Genomic DNA, 16,689 nt, shown 5'->3' on the forward strand with positions numbered 1-16,689 from the left:
CATTGTGTTTTGGGACCCTTGGGTATATTCCCAAAAGTGGAGTTGCTGGCTCAAATGGAAGCTCAATTCCTAGAATTTTTAGGAATATCCATATTGGGTTTTTTTTTTCTGCAGAAAGGCTGGAGCAGTCAGCATTCCCACTAACAGCGGATGAGAGTACCTTTCTCACCACATCCATGCCAGTACAACTGGTTGTTCTTGTTCTTTTTTGATGGAACAGTGTTTGTGGAATAAGATGCTATCTCATTATTGTTTTGATTTGCATTTTTCTGATGAATAGTGATGCAAGGAGTTTTTCATGTGCCTTTTGGCCATTTATATTTCTTCTTTGAAGAACTTTTTGTTCATCTCTTCTCCCCATATTTTATGGGGTTGAATTTTTTTTCTTGTAAAGTTCTACCAGTGCCTTATATGTCTTTGATATGAACCCCTTGTCAGATGAGTGTTTTGGTTGTCTTTGTATCCTGGTCATTGTTTCCTTTGAGATACAGAAGCTTCTTAATTAAATATAGTTCCATTTGTTTATCTTTATTTCCACTTGCTTGGGAAACACTTTGAAAGTGTTTCATTTTGAAGAAAGCTTTAGCTTCAATGTCATATGGAATTTTGTCTATATTTTCCACTATAAATATCACTGTTTGCTACTGTGATATACTTGTAATTATTAATATTTAAAATGAAATAGCACATCTTTCTTCTGTCACAGTTGAAATTAGTATAGTAGGGATTACTTGAGAAGGTGGATTGGAGAATTAAAAACACTGATACCCAGGGGTGAGGATGCCCAGTGGTTGAGCACCTTCATATGTGAGGAGACCTTGAGTTTGGTCCCCAGCACCATTTAAAAAGAGCTGATGCAAAGCTCTTCAAGTGTATAAGGACACTTAATGACTCAAATTTAGCCATAACAATAAAGTAGAATGATATGACACTAACACCTAAGGACAGTAGAGATAAGGGCCAGGATGTTCACACCATAATTTGTAAGTCGGGATCACCCAGCATGGGAGATGTGTGCTGAAAGTAAACAAGGTCTAAACACGATGACCTCTTAGCATCTGCATTGCAAATCACAATGCCCAAAACTAAAGAGATAGTAAGAAAGATTGTATCTGCCACAGAGGCAGGGAGTTGAGTGGGGAGGGGTGGCGGGTGGAACACTGGGAACAATGGTGGTGGAAAATGTGCACTGGTGGAGGGATGAGTGCTCAAGCATAGTGTGACTAAAACACAATAATGCAAGTTTGTAATTGTATCTCACGGTGATTCAATAAAACTTCTTTAAAAAAATAAATAAAGGCATTAAAGGAAAAAATTAAGCGTAACAATATCATTGTATTGTTATACTTTATTTATTTATACTTTTATTTTTATACATAATACATTTTAATTTTATACACTATACATATATACTTACATTATATTTCTCCATATAAAGTGAGAAAATTAAATAAAACCCCATTTCCTAGTCTCTCTTCCCCAACACACTACCCCACCCCCCACACCCAACCTCTGCTTTGTGTTTTGTTACTACAAGTCACGGTATTTTTATTACTGTTAAAACACTTGTAAATTATGTGCCATCTTTTTTCATTAAGTATTTATAGCAGGTGAGTTCTCTTTGTGAAGTGTGTTTATACCAGTCATTTTAACTTAACCATGTTTAAATTACTTCAAGCACATATCCTGTTACACCTCGTGTTTTTCATATTTTCCAATGCTTTTGTTTTCTCTCTCATGAATGGTAATTTGTCTGGGTTAAGAATCTTTGGATCATAACTTTGCCTTCCATTGTTTCATGCTGTAAGAAAGAAAATTGCAGCTAAGCCTTTTCTCTTGGATGGCCTGCCGTCCTGTCTTGTTTGCTTGGCCATCCTTTGCTTTCAACACTTAAGCTTTCTGACAGCATACTTGTAACATTCTGACAGTAAGAAATGTCTCCTTTCACTAGGTTGGCTTGGCACATAGTGGTCCCCTCATTCACCGATACATGTTCTTTTCCTCATTTAGCCCCAGAAATCTCTCTTATCTTTAATGCTCTAGTTCCTTGGATGTGTTACGGAGCCTATTATTTCTTCATATCTTCTGTAATGATTTTCTACTTCTCGTACCTTCAAATTTCATGGTAGTTATTTACACGTAGTCCCAAATGACCCAGTTGACTTTCTACAAAGCTAGTCCTCTTTATTTTTGTCTTTACTATTCTTTTAACTTTTGCTATGGCAATAGAAGTTACGATCATTTTTTTCCTTAACTCTTTCAGATATGACCTAAGTTGATCATCTCAATTTTTTACCTAATTTTGCAGGTTATGTTTCCTTAAATTTATTCATAGCACAACATAAAACATTTATGAAATGTACTTTTTATTGTGATAGTATGCCTTTTCTCTCTCCTTCCTTCCTTCCTCCTTCCTTTCAACCTTCCTTCCTTCTACCTTCACTCCTTCCTTCCTTCCACACCCAGGAGATGCTATTCCTGACTCTGTGCTCAGGAGTAACCAATCCCTGATGGTGCTGGGGGAGGGGTATATATGGTAGCAGTGATTTGAACCTGTGTGGAATGGATGCAAGACAAGCACATTCATCCCTGGACTATCTCTTCAGACAGAGTGTGAAATTTCATAATTATGTTCTCCTTTAAGACTAAGTATTACTATTTTTACTGGACTTATGTTTCAGAAGTTTCACAGGCATATATTTTGGATTTGTGTTTTATGTCCTTTTATTTGAAATGCAGAGTTTTTTCAGAATCTGAAATTTGTTCTTACCTGTAGTGAGAAAAGTCATCTTTGACTACTTTAATATTCATGTGGCTTATGTTAGGAGTCAAGTGCATGTCCTTTGTCTGTTATTAGTTGAGTGGTACAACCATCTTGGGTATTCAACAGAACAAGCAAACAGTAAGTCGTTAGTTGGCCATTATCAGATCTTTGATAAATTTGACTCTATAACAATTTGAAATTCATAGGGCCCAGGGGTGTGGCTCAAGTAGACAATGAACTTGCAATTTGTGAGCCCTGTCTTCAGTGCTCACCGCTACACCCATCCTCCTTAGTACTTACTACTCATAGTGACCCTGGTAGCTCCAAAATATCATCAAGAATGACTTTTATACCTCTTTTCTAATCTCAGTGTATCACTATCATCCTGTTGCTCATCAATTTTCTCAAGTGGGCACCAGTAATCTACTGCAAACATAGCACTATAGCACTGTAACACTATCCTCCCATTGTTCATCGATTTGCTCAATTGGGCACCAGTAACATCTCCATTGTGAGACTTGTTGTTACTATTTTTGGCATATTGAATACACCATGGGCAGCTTGCCAGGTTCTGCCGTGTGGGCAGGATACTCTCGGTAGCTTTCCGGGCTCTCCGAGAGGGATGGAGGAATCAAACCCAGGTCAGCTGAGTGCAAGGCAAACGCCCAACCGCTGTGCTACCGCTCCAGTCCACCTGCTGCAAACATATAGTGTGTTTTTAAGGGGACTGGCAGGATACTAGAGAGGGTACAGGGATTTCTTTGCACGTGGGCAACCTGGGTTTGATTCTCTTTCTTCCCATATGGTCCTTGGCTTTCATCAGGAATGATTCCTGAAGACAGAAAAATAAACATTATTTGACACACAATTGACAAGGTCATTATTATAAATCCTTTTTTTGGGGGGAGGGGGAGTCATACCCGGCGATGCTCAGGGGTTACTCCTGGCTCTGCACTCAGGAAACACTCCTGGCGGTGCTGGGGGACCATATGGGATGCTGGGAATTGAACCCGGGTTGGCCGCGTGCAAGGCAAACACCCTACCCGCTGTGCTATCGCTCCAGCCCCAGATTATTATAAATCCTTTACCTGAGCTCTAAGTAGTACAGCAGCAGCAAACGTTGTATCTTAATACCAATAAAAAAGGTTAGACTCCACTAGAAAAAACTGACTAAATTTTGATCAGTTGGTTTCTGCTTATATAATAATCACATAAATTGGATTATAAAATAATTGTCTCAATAATTAAAAATTATTTTTTCATTCACATGCCATTTCACCTATGAAATTAGAAAATATTTTTTAAATTAATTATAGTAAGTAATGCTGTATATGGAGCATGGGACTATTTAAAAAGACATATTTTCTCAAAGTAAATCCACTTCTGGCTCTTAATTCTTAGTCTGAGAAGACACACACACACACATACACACACACATGTGCACACACAGATATATACACTAATGTTCATTCCAGTATTTTCTGTAATAGAAAACATACTAATCAGAGTGAAGAGAATGAAGATATGCTGCTGTAACAAAGAAATGCAACAAATAGTAGTCAAAAAACATTAGCTGGAAGGGTGCACGGAAGGAAGAATGGGTTTTTTGGAAAAGGGAGGTGGGTACACTGCTGATGGGTGTAGTGTTGGAATTATGTACGCGTGAAACCATTATAAGTATTATTGTAAACAAAAACTAAAAATAAAGCTTTTTAAATAAAAATTATTTGTGTGTAAAAAATAAAAATCTACACTTTTTACTTTTCTCCTACATAGGTTTCAAGGTAAAGTTTTCAGGTTAGCAGGGAAGCTTGTTCCTCATAGTTATTCAATGATTATTTCCTTCCAAGATATGGCTCTGCCATCCCCTAGAGCTCAGTCATAATCTCCATGGTGGAAGCAGGATCAACACCACATCCATATTGCATCTCGTGTAAAAGCAGAGAGAGGCTTTAGCAAGCATGCAGTGCCATACTGCTGCATTTCAGAAGTGATACATATCATTTCATTATATTCCATTAGCAAGCTTGTGGCCCCATTTCTTTCTTTATCTGCCAAAAGAGCTCTGGGGAAATGTCATCTAAATGCTTACCTTGGAGAAAATGAAAATGGATTCTGGTGAAGAACTAGAGATCCCTGTATCAAGAAAATACTAGAAGCCACCAAATGTTCATTAAAAGATAAACTATCTAGTACCTGCCTTATATAGAATGCAGGTCTATAATTAAAGAGTGAATTAAATCTTTCATTCCATTAGACATGTAGTAAAAGAAAAATCCTAACACATATTGTGAAACATAAAGACAATATGCAGAAAAACATGCATAATATATTCACAGTTGCATCTTTAACAAGAGGCTATATTGTACTCTTATGGACAGGTGTATGCACAGAACATTTCTGGAAGGAGACAGTGATAACTTAGTCTGTTAATGATTGCTTTGTCTGGAGTGAAATTGGGGGTCTAATGTGAGAATAACTTAATTTTTAGTAAGTGCCATATGTAAATGTGATGTTTTATCATTTGTATATATCATTATTAGTAGTAGTACATAAAATGTATTAATATGATGAATATTATGGAGCTATCCTTGAATCTTCAAATCACAGAAGTGTTTGAGAACAAAAACTCCTCTTCTCCTGCAGAGTAGTCAATAAATATTTGTTGAATTAAAGAAATCCTTCCAAACTTTTAATTTAAAAATGTGTTGCTAAATGACTCATTTTAAAAAAAAAAAAAGCTTTAAGTAACTTCTTAAGTTTTTCTCAGTTACTCTCTCTTGATCTTTGTGTTTTATCCCCCAAAAAATCAGGTCCCCTTCTCGCTTCTATTACTGTAAAAAAACAGTTTTAGTGTTTTGTCATGCATATATGAACCAGGAAACAATAAAAAATTGTAATGACCGAAAGAATACATTAGTATAAACTTATGCTTTTTAATGTTATGTCAAGGTTTTTGTCAATATAGATATGTGTATATGGGTATATGAGAGTTTATTAATTGTTTGCTGGTTCTGTCTACTGAACTTAAAGTCCATGACATCTCAGTAACAATAAAAAACACAAGTACCAGAACTCTGTGTATAAGTACCATTCCCCAAACTAATTTAGGCTTCTGAGAGAAATTACTGGTAGCTAGATAGGAAGAAGAATAAAACAGAGGCAATCTTAGAGTTCTAGGAGGTAAGGAAGTTCTCAAAAATAATTGGAGCAAGTCAAAACCAAAAACAGAAGGAAGTAAAAAGATGTCAACCTGAAAGATGCTCCTAAAGATCAAACCAGTATAATTTGGGCACCAAATAATGTTAGTAATAGTAAATTGTAGTGCTTAGAATGCAGAAAGTATCCATCAGTCTCTAGTAATGGAAATGAATAATCGAGTAAATAAATGAAGAAAAATTCTAATAATTAATAAGTATGGATGGATTAGTGGAAATACAATTTTACCATTAGGCAAACACTAGGTAGTGATTTTTGCAGGCAGGGATTATCAATAGATATCAAAATTAGAAGTCAAATGGACAATGGAAAATGGAATATTTGCATAGTTTCAAAGTACTTCCTCTATGTAAAACTCATTCAGTAGAAAGGGAAAGATAATAACTTTATAGCAGAGCAACAGGGCAAATAGAAACGCCCTTACCAAAGTTAATAGCACTAGTAATGAGACATTGATATCAGTTATATCCAAATCTTACGTAGTTGGAAGAGTGCAGGTTTTTTCTACTCTTTTTTTTAAAAAAATTTTATTAGTGAATCACCGTGAGGTACAGTTACAGACTTATGAACTTTCGTGTTTGCATTTAAGTCATACAGTGATCATTTACCTATCCCTCCACCAGTGCCCATTCCCCTCCACCAATGTTCCCAGTATCCCTCCCACCACCACCACCCCATCCTCCACCACCCCACCCTGCCTCTGCAGCAGGGCATTCCCTTTTGTTCTCTCTCCTTTTGGGTGTTGTAGTTTGCAATAGAGGTATTGAATGGTCATCGTGTTCAGTTTATAGTCTACTTTCGGCACGCAGCTTTCAATCTAAACGGGTCCTCCTAACATCCTCTACTTGGTGTTCCCTTCTCTATCTCAGCTGCCTTTTCCCACCAGCATGTGAGGTCAGTTTCCAAGCTGTGGGGCAGACCTCCTGGTCCTTATCTCTACTACTCTTCGGTGTTAGTCTCCCACTCTGTTACTTTATATTCCACAGATGAATGCTATCTTTCTATGTCTGTCTCTCTCTTTCTGACTCATTTCACTTAACATGATATTTTCCATGTTGATCCACTGATATGTTTTTTCTATTCTTACCAGAAATATGTAGCCTTAATTTAATAATGAGATAACAGCAGAAAAATCCAAATTGATGAGCATTTACTGAATAATGCTTAGCAGTCCTCACAAGGGTAAGAAATAGAGCTGGAGAGAGAGAAAGAAAGGCTGGGAATATAATTTACATTTCAGAAAGCCCCATTTCAATCCCTAAAATTGTTTGTTTCGCTGAGTGACTCTTGAGCTGAGAGGCCTAGCCCCTGAGCATCATCAAGTCTGACCTATTTGAAAGGATCAGGATTATGAAAAGTAAAGAAGCATCAAGGATCTACCTGATACACATTGAAAAAACTAAAGAAAAATAACTAACTGAAATATGGAATCTAGGATTAAATGCTGGGCTAAAGAGAGAGAGAAAAAGCAGCTTTGCGAATCACCTGACAACATTCTAATATGGTGCAAAAAATAGATAATAGTTTTATTCAGCGTTAATTCAACTTCCTAGTTGCAATCAATATACCATGGTAATATAAGATGTTAACATTAGGGGAAACTGGATGAAAATTTTGACTTTCTCTTTCTTCTTTCTGAAAAACTGAAGTTATTTTAAAACAAAAATATATAGAAAAGAAATAGGCCAAGTAATTTATCATAGCGTTGTGCTTCCATAGATGAGAAACCTTTGAGCCCTTCTACATCTAACAGCTAATGTTTAAAATCACTAGTCTTTTCCTCATTTGTTGTAATCCACTTTGGTTTTATTTTTCCTTAATTATCAGGAAGAAGCAGAGGCTTTGCTGTCCATTTGGCAAAGGAAACTGGCCTTATCTTATCTTTAGCTAGACAGATTGTTAAAACAAGGGAAGCACCACATTGAAGCTCTCAGTGGAGTTGTGATTCTAGTTGCTGCTCTGATTCTCCTAGCTGCCTGCAAAGCTGCTACTTAATGGAAACCCATTTACTAGTTGCCTGTAAATCTACCATACCACTCTAGAGGTGCTCTGCAGTGGCCTGAGAATGAAAAGTTAATACACAATGTATGAAATACAGAAGGGCTTCATTCTAAAAATGAACTTAATTCATGAGCCACTATTTTCAAGACCTAAGAATTTCTTGGGTTACTACAATACAGAACAGTAGAACCATGCTATGGGTAAGGTCCCCGGATGTGGTTGAGAATACTGGATTCCAATTCTGATTGTTCCATGAAAAAAAATATATATATATATATGGAAATCAGTTTTACAGAGAGTTGGAGAGAGAAGAGTGGTTCTAGCACTGGGTCTCCTGATCAGAGACTCTCTCTCACACAGGGCCATAGTGCTGAGGATGGCACTCTGCAATAGTCCATATAGTCTAGTACAATACAGATGCTGGCTCCTCAAGAACGTCTTCATTCTCCCCAAGAGAGTAGCCTCTTGAACAAAGCATGAGTGAGCAGTGTAGACACTCCTGAAGATTTGGAGAAGAAAGAGATCTACCATGCACACTACACTTAGTACTGTTCCCCTGCCTCCTACCACATCTCTGTTGGTCTCATTTATGCCCTTTCCTGCACAGCTTTCTCCTAGCAGCCCACTCTGTGTATATATGGGCGCAAAATTTTTATCTGTGTTTATCTCCTAATCCATAAAATAGAAATAGTATCTCTCCCAGGGGGATAGGTGGGATGAGAATGTATGTAAAACCCGTGGGATGGAGTCTGCTTTATAATAATAAATCAGTGATTATTTGCAAGCATGAAGATATGCCAGGAACTGCGCTACATCTTGCAAGTAGCCTCCTGGAGAGAGTGGGAACCCAAAATAATAACACATCATCATGTTCTCCCTGAGGTCACACAGGAGAGAAAATCTAGACTCATTTGCAGGGAAGATCATGCAGTAGGCCAGAGTTGGGAGATGGGGTGGGGTTGAAGCACTTGCAGAGAATAAATCTTGCTGACAAAACAGTCACGGAGACTCTGAAATTTAAATGTTTCTCTTAAAATTTCTGCACATCTAGCAGAAAAGAGAGGGACTTATAAATGATTCTGGGTAGGTGGGTGATCCCCATCTATCAGGAAGGGTCTTAAATGCCACTGTAAATTCAACCCTGATATAACCTAGAGCGGTAGAGGGCCATCGAGTTAAGCAAGCACCTGAGTTGTGTATCTTAAAGTTGACTCATCCTTCAAGATTTTAAAGAACGTCTTTGACTGTTTCCCCATTGATAGCTCCCTTTTCTGACATATTAGAGTAGGCAGCAATCAAAACACTCTACTTATCACTTGATAATATAAATATAGGGTCTTGTGGCATCCTCAGAGTTTTAAGCACTTCTACTTGTCTCCAGAATTAGCTCTTAGACCTCCTATAATAGACTGTTCAAAGTCTTTGGTATTCCCTCACTGTGCTGAATCGTTCAAAGCTAAAAAGGAACTTTGCAGTCTCTGAGCTCATCCTTACAGTTTACTAGCAGGGCCCAAGCCAAAGAGCTGAGGGACCTTCTGAGGCCACACAGCTCCTGTGACAGAGCATGCAGCAGATCACTCAGTTAACTGTTACTTTACCAACATGTTAGAAATAGGACTTTGCAGCTGTTTGTGGCAGAGCCAGATAGACAGAAGAATGTTTCTTTGAAGTTTCCAAGGGCACTATAGTCAATCCGGTTCTGAAATTTATTGTTTCTTTTTTTTTTTTTTTTTTTTTTTTTTTGCTTTTTGGATTACACTTGGCAATGCACAGGGGTTACTCCTGGCTCATGTAATCAGGAATTACTCCTGGCGGTGCTCAGGGTGACCATATGGGATGCTGGGAATTGAACCCAGATCGGCCATGTGCAAGGCAAACACCCTACCTGCTGTGCTATTGCTCCAGCCCCTGGAATTTATTGTTTTTTGTCTCAAAAGTAATCAGATTGTGGATGGGTAAAACATGGGGCGGGGAAAGGGAGGGGTGGAAAAAGTTCATCATCTTCTTTGGTATTTCTTCTTAAAACCTCCCAATTTACACTTTGCCTCTAAAGCCTTGAGGAATATATGAAGAATGAGTGTGGGAGGACCTCTGACAAACCACAGAGTCAGCCAAGCTCAGAATAGCTGAAGTGGGTCTGCACAAATGATGGAGTGTAAAGGGAACAAGTTAGGTTTCAGAGGCAGTGCACAGCTGATGAGCAGCGTAGTCCCGGATTCTTTGATGTCATCTGTTGGTTTAATAATATCTTTTCTGCAAGAAAAAAGGAAAACACAGAGTGCTTCAGGGGAAGACATATCGCTCTTTTAGAGAAGTTAGCAGGTAAAGAGAAGAACAAATATCCATCTTAAAATCAAAGCTGTAAGCCATATATGAACATACGAAATGAAGCCTTGCTTGATTTTTTTGGTTTGTTTTTTGTTTGTTTTGTTTTGGGTTTTTTATTTTGATCATACCCAGCAGTGCTTATGAGTTAACCCTGGTTCTCCACTCAGAAATCACTCCTGGCAGATTCGGGGACCATATGGGGATGCTGGGGATCTAACACAGGTCAGCCACATACAAGGCAAGCAAGTGACCTTGTCCAAGGCAATGTACTATCACTCTGAGGCCAAGTATGGGGCACTTGCTTGTTAATGACCACATTTCTATCAAAACTCAACACCAGTGTTTTCCTGGGTGTTTGTAAATAGAGAAGGAAATGTTCATAGGAGAGACTGTTGGGTTCACTGTGTCAGGCAGGACACTGAGCTACACTGTGGCAGTGCCTCCTGATTTGTGTCCGTGAGGGCAGCACCATCCTTTCTAACACAGTGTGGACTTTAAGTCTCCATCTAGCACATGTTGGTTAATTAACTTTATGTGTCACTGCAGAACAGACTGGAAAATCAATACACAAGCCTCTCCAGTCACCTTCAGGCTGTAATTTTCTAATGTTCGATTGCCCTAATGATGCCAGTTTCTGCATTCTCCAATTAATTGCTGTAGAAATGTTGCTCAAACATGGTGACCACATGTATTATTACTAAAATTCCAGCTGGCACCTAAAAGATAAAGCACACTGATTAGAGGAATTTTGCTAAGAGGAGGTAAGGGTGGGAAACCCCTTACAAATCTGTCTGGGTAAAGGAGCTTTGGAATTAAAGACTCTATGTGGGTCTTTTATTCTACAGTTCACTGTCCAATTAACTTTGGGTTCCAGTAAGTTCACTTGTAACATCAAGTCATAACCTGAAATCAGCCTCTCTACTGACCTCCCACCCTTCACTGTCCAGTCCTTCTCCAACTCGCTGAATGTACCTATTCTGGGGCTCTCTGTTCCAACTTTCAACATCTCCTCCCTCCACCTGCCCTGAGGCCCACTCAGAAGATAGGTTTTATGTCTAGAATACAGAAGCAATCGAAAGAGATACTTCATGTCACCTAGTCTGCATCTCTCTTATTATGGATAAACTATCTTGTTCTAATCTAAAGTCACCCCCTGCAATGCACTGGATCTCTCCTCCTATCACTCGAAGACCTCTCTCTGGAACAGCAAATCAAAAACAGATGAAATAAGGCCAGAAAAAAACAGTATGTTCACCTTTCATCCCACCCACCAGGTTAGGTCCTTTGTACTGCAGTATGGTCCCCTGACTACTTCCAGGGCTCACCCCTGAGCACAAAGCCACCCAGAGTCCCTGAATACCTCCAGATGTGAACCAAAAGCAAAAAGGAAAATGAAAGGAAAGTCAAAATAATCTCCCAGATTAAAAGAGAAGAAGGCAGAACAAAAATCTCCTTGATGTTAAACCCCCTCCAGCTACTTCTTTTCCTCAGTACCCTCTCCACTAGGCACGTTCACCCTCCTTCTACTCACTTCATCTCCAGACATTCTTGCCTGGATTCTATTCATGTTGGCTTGGTTTCACCCACACGTATTCACTGATCTCCTCCTACTGCTATCCCCATCCGCAACAAATACTGACTTGCTAAATAAATGGCCAACCACTAAGCTTCACTTTGCTTAACGGACACCCTTTATCTGTTGTTATTGGTTAGTCCTTCGACCTTGGGACATTTACTATCCTTACTTCAAAAATGGGACTGGAGTGATAGTACAGCGGGTAGGGTGTTTGCCTTGCTCGCGGCCAACCCAGGTTCGATTCCTCTGTCCCTCTCAGAGAGCCCGACAAGCTACCGAGAGTATTCGGCCCACGCAGCAGAGCCTGGCAAGCTACCCGTGGCATATTTGATATGCCAAAAACAGTAACAGCAAGTCTCACAATGGAGACATTACTGGGAGCCCACTCAAGCAAATCGATGAACAACGGGATGACAGTGCTACAATGCTACTTCAAAAACGAGCTCCCTGGGTCATCTCTTTCCTCACCAGCCTCTTTTTAGATTTCTCTACTTGTCCTTCCTAAGCTTCTTGACCTCTAAGTAGCAGAGTGCTCCTGAGACCCATCCTCGGATCACTTCCCCGCAGTGTCTGCACTTACATCCTATGTAGTGATCTCATCTAGTCTCACGGCTTTAAATACCATCTATGTGCTTATGACTCCCAAGTGTATTATTCCAGCTTGGACCTCTCCCCCTGAATCCCAGAACTGCATCTCCCACTGCCTACTTGGCAGCTGTACTTGAATTCCAAATAAGCTTTTCAAACTTGACTTATCCACAACTGAATTCTCAGTCCCTACCGCACACACCCACTTGCTTCTTCCCTGTGGTCTTCCTTCCCACAAATTGCCCCATCTATTAATCCAATTCCTCAAACTTAAAATTTGTAGTAGCTCAACAAATTTTTATTAAATAGATTATTGGAGGAGACTTTTGAAAGGAGGAGGTCGTTGAACCTCACCTGGCAGTGCTCCTGGGTTACTCCCAGCTCTATGCTTGGGCATCATTTCTGAAAGTCCTCAACAAAGAACTGTGCTATCAGGGACAGAACTAAGGTTGGCTGCATGAGAGGCAAATATGGCTCCTGTATAATCTCTCTGGTCCCTTGAATGAATCATTGAATGAATGAATGATCTCTTACTCATCAGGTTAGTAGGATGATTATGTGGAGTCTATAGAATGTTTTCTGGCACATATTAAAGTACTGAAGAATATCTGTTAGTTCTATAACTGTTGTTATAAATAAAGGGAGCTGGGCTGTAGCAGTGGTACATAGAAGCCAATCATTCTGTGACATCTGCTCTTATCAGAGTTTTCTCCATTTCTGCCCTTCAGATGTTTCCATTTGGTCTCTGCTCTTTTAGTGGTGATTGGAGAAAACATATTTCTCTGAAATCATTGTAAAGATGGTTTCACTTGTAAGTGTTTCTTTAAGATATCCACTTAAATAAGAAATGGCATATTGACTTCCAAAGCAAATTCTCTAGCTCTTGAGTTCGGCAGCCCTGGAAAGTCTGACACAATTTTCAGTCCGTTCCCACAGAGCAAAGAGAATGCTGTGGTTTCTTGGTATCATTCTAAACTTCCGGGGAACACAGAACATTGCAGATCATGGAAGAATCTAAAAGGAGGAATAAATCACATGAGCACAGGCAGGAACCAGAGTGGTTATATGTAGGCCTCACCCCACACCATCGCAGTCCTGGGAGCAGAACACTACATAAGACAATCTGGTATGCCCCCTGGATAAACATACGTGTTCCTTTATTACTTTTAAGATTTTGAAACATATAAGATAAAGGAAATTCTCAAAACAGCAGAAGGAGCGTGGGAGTTGATGGAAGGCAGATTTCATTTTGGATTCCGGTATAGATGCACCTAAGCTGTATGACCTTGAGTAAGGTGCTTAACCTCCACTATCCAGGGGTGAAATAACATTGTCTTCAGATGAAAAATGAATCAGCCAATGGGACACTTAGCCCGCCTCTGGATCCAGTTCCCTGCTCCTTATTCTGCACCATCACCCTCCTCTCATCTGTACCAAGGGGAAGTTTCGGCTTTCCCCTATGTTATCCTCTGTGACCATCACAGCTATGCCCTGATACAATTAGGGAGGTATCATCCTTCTATTTTTGAGCCAGAAGTAGTCCATTTCTGATACCATCTGAACTCCATGGGATTAAGATAGAAAATGGCTGTTTTTCTGTGCAATGATACATGCTTTGATAAAGCCCTCCCCCCCTACCCATGACACAACCTTAGAAGAGTCATATTTTCTGAATACTTCACTTTATTGCACTCTATCTAAAGTAAAATCTAGTCCTGCCTCCTATTTAAGTCCTTCTTCCTCTGGCCTCAGTTCAGTTTATAGAGCTAAAAGGACTGAAAAGGGAAAAGGCCTGTTCTCTCCTTGGCTGCTTTCATGTTACCCTCTCTGGGTGACTCAGTCTTTGGTGAGTCATTAGATCCTAAAAGCGATCCCTCTCACTCAGCTTCACCAAAGAAGAGGGGTCCACTTCAAAGAGCTGCTGTGCTCCCACGGACTAATGACCCAGTCAGCCGTCAGCCGTGTCAGGTTATGATATAAGAACAACTCCAGAAGAACTCGGGACACCTCCCTCCACTCCTTCCACCTTCAGCTTCTCAGCTCCAGCTTCTCAGCTGAGTGTGGGCTGTAGGACAGATGATAGGTACAAGAGTCTTTGGTTGACTCTGAGTTTTCGATGCAGGCCATTGCTTCCCTTTCTACTGCTGCTGCCCATTCTGACATCACTGGACCTTCTCTTGAAGGCCCTCGCATGAGCTTCCTTCTGTATAACTCAGTGACTTGGGAAGCTGGCTTCACATGGCCAGAGGCAACTTGTAATTAGTAAAGAAGTATATAGTACCACATGCCAGGAAGGTGGGATGGGAAGCATGGCATTGGTCTACAGAGATGCCTAATTTATTTTTTGAATAAATTTATTTCTTTCAAAAAATTCATTTTGAGTCAAAGCTGGCAGTGCTCAGGGTTTACTCTTGGCTCTGTGCTCAGGAATAACCCCTTGTGGGACTCAGGGAACCATATGTGGTCTCAGATCAAATTAGTATTTGCTACATGCAAAGAAAACACCTTACCTGACCTGCTGTACTATCTCTTTTATTCCAGAAAACCAACTTAATGCAGTCTCTATATTTAATGAGTTAACAGTTCGAGCATGGCTCAAGTGGACATTTCTCACCTAGATTCTTAAGCCCATGCAGGGAACCAGGGTTCTTCTGCTTCCAGGAGTTCAGAAAGTAACAGGGAATGAGCAAATCACCCTTCTGCCTCTATTGGGCTTGCTTACATGGCAGCTCAGTGGATCCCTTTCTAAGAGGGAAGGCAGAAGCATGCAAGGGACAGATTGCGAGCAGTTGAAGTGAGTGCTGGTGACTGACTTCAAGTTGCTTCTGGACTCTTTGACTGATCAGTTCCCTGTTGATGATGGGGGAGCTGCAAAGTCACTGTGCAAAGGTGTCTGGGGGAAGATATAGGGACTTCAATGACGACTGCAGTTTGCTGGTCTTTTGTGAGAGAAGTTCTGCGACGGATGAGGTAAGATTAGGCGGGATCAGATCAAAATAATTCACGTGGCCTATAGAGGTTTCCCCCCACCCCGTCTTTCCCTTCCCCTATTGTTGCTACAGCCGGATGACCAGGTAGGGAATGGAGTCGTGCATTTTAGTTGTGGATGGGTAGTCTTGTCTCCACACTGGGCATCTCACACTGGTTGTTCTGGAAAACCACAAGAGCAATGGCACAGGAGTCACACTGGCTATCTGGGCTGATTGCCGGGGATCAAGCTTGTGTCTTCATGCCTGCAGAGCAGGCACTCTGTCACAGGGCTGCATCCCAGGTTCCCTGTAGGAATGTTTGGCCACGCCTGATAAAGTCCTTTATTAGCTCCTTTTTTTGCTGCAGCTTTGGGTCATTATAGGCAACAGGCAGAGTCCCTGTATATATCTAATTACAAAATGAAACTAACTAAAAGGTAAAATGGTCTGTTTCAGGTCCCACAGTTACTAAGTGGGTCATTTCTTTTATCTGAGCAGAAGGAAAACCACGCCTGAAGGATTGGGGACAGGGAAAAAAAGCATAATAATTAAGAAAGAATGCTAAAAGGCCACTGTAGCTGAGATGGACAGAGCGAAGTGGACTCTAGTGCCCGCTATCACTGGCATCCAGAGTCTGCCCCAGAATCCATGGCAAGGAGCCTTCCTTTAATTCTAAAAAAACAAAGTAGACTTCTTAAGGGTTTTAAATGATATTGAATGCTCACATCTGTGTTTCCAAAAGATACCTCTAACTCTGCTGTGAATACTGGATTATAAATGCAGGATTGGACTCAACCCAGACCTTTTGGGAAGTTATGTTTGTCCCAAACCTATCTGAGTGCTTCTTCACAAATCCCACAAACAGAGGAACAATGTTCCAGTGCGCCGTGGCCAAATATGAGTGGGAAGGAAGTCCAAAGGAGAATTCCACACTGCTAAGTCCTTGCACACAGGACACTGATGTGTGTTTCGGACCAAGTCCACCAAAGAGTTTCTGTCTGCCCTGTGGCTAGTGTAGTCAGACTGATTCTATGTTAGATGGAGCCTCTTGCTTGGCCGAGTTTAGAGACTAGTGACAAGTGAGCAAACAGAAGTTCTCCAGAGTTTCCTGCATTACAGACCCCATGGGGGTGGAGGGAGTGGAATCCTGTAGCAGGTGTCGGTGATGCTCATCTAAGTAGCCTAGAGACCACTCCCAGGGCTATCGCAGCCCTAGGAGTCTATGCCAGGGAGCCAGGATTCTC

The 16,689-nt window shown here is 40.4% G+C and overlaps 1 protein-coding gene across 2 annotated transcripts in view; it reads left to right on the top strand.

Annotated features, from left to right (window-relative positions):
* STAC (SH3 and cysteine rich domain) overlaps positions 1–16,689 on the top strand; it is a 155,359-nt gene that overhangs the window by 37,603 nt on the left and 101,067 nt on the right. The gene's annotated exons all lie outside the window — the stretch shown is intronic.

This window comes from Sorex araneus, chromosome 4 (assembly GCF_027595985.1).
Source record: "Sorex araneus isolate mSorAra2 chromosome 4, mSorAra2.pri, whole genome shotgun sequence".
In the NCBI taxonomy this organism is placed as follows: domain Eukaryota; kingdom Metazoa; phylum Chordata; class Mammalia; order Eulipotyphla; family Soricidae; genus Sorex; species Sorex araneus.